General features: G+C 41.2%; 1 protein-coding gene across 1 annotated transcript in view; it reads right to left on the bottom strand.

Moving 5' to 3' along the window:
* The window catches only part of LOC119592548 (pumilio homolog 2-like), a gene marked incomplete in the record, with an annotated part of 245,467 nt that extends 245,102 nt beyond the window's left edge, over nucleotides 1–365 (bottom strand). Inside the window, 1 exon segment of the mRNA XM_037941414.1 lies at nucleotides 96–365.
* Between the last annotated feature and the right edge of the window lie 106 nt (nucleotides 366–471).

Below are 471 nucleotides of genomic sequence, written 5' to 3' on the forward strand. Positions count from 1 at the left end.
ATAAGACATTTCTAGAGGGGATAAAAGGAGATAAGATAAAAGTTAGTTTTTAAGAATATAATCCCCGATGACAACGTTATTTAACATTCCCATACCTCTATTTGTCCTCTCCTCGGGACAATTCTGGCTTTAGGGGTGACGAAATGCCCTTTTTTTCCTAATTTAGATGAATTTGTTGAAGGAAAACCGATCTCCCTGCTTGTCATTCCCGGAACATGGCTGACAACCGAACCTACGGATGGCCGGGCTTTTGAGTGCTTTTTTAGGTCTCTGTGGGACTGATTTCTCTCATGGATTGCGCTCTTAGGTGGCTTAGATTGTGAACTTCAAGATTTCCAGAGTTGGGCGTATGGTCTATGTTGAATTTAGGTGGAAAATGGATAAAAAACAACAATGGTTTCACTGAACATCATTGCTATTGGTTCGACAAGTGAGGAGAGGCAAGCGCAAGGGAGAAACTCTTTGTATCAT

Source organism: Penaeus monodon, chromosome 30 (genome assembly GCF_015228065.2).
Source record: "Penaeus monodon isolate SGIC_2016 chromosome 30, NSTDA_Pmon_1, whole genome shotgun sequence".
In the NCBI taxonomy this organism is placed as follows: domain Eukaryota; kingdom Metazoa; phylum Arthropoda; class Malacostraca; order Decapoda; family Penaeidae; genus Penaeus; species Penaeus monodon.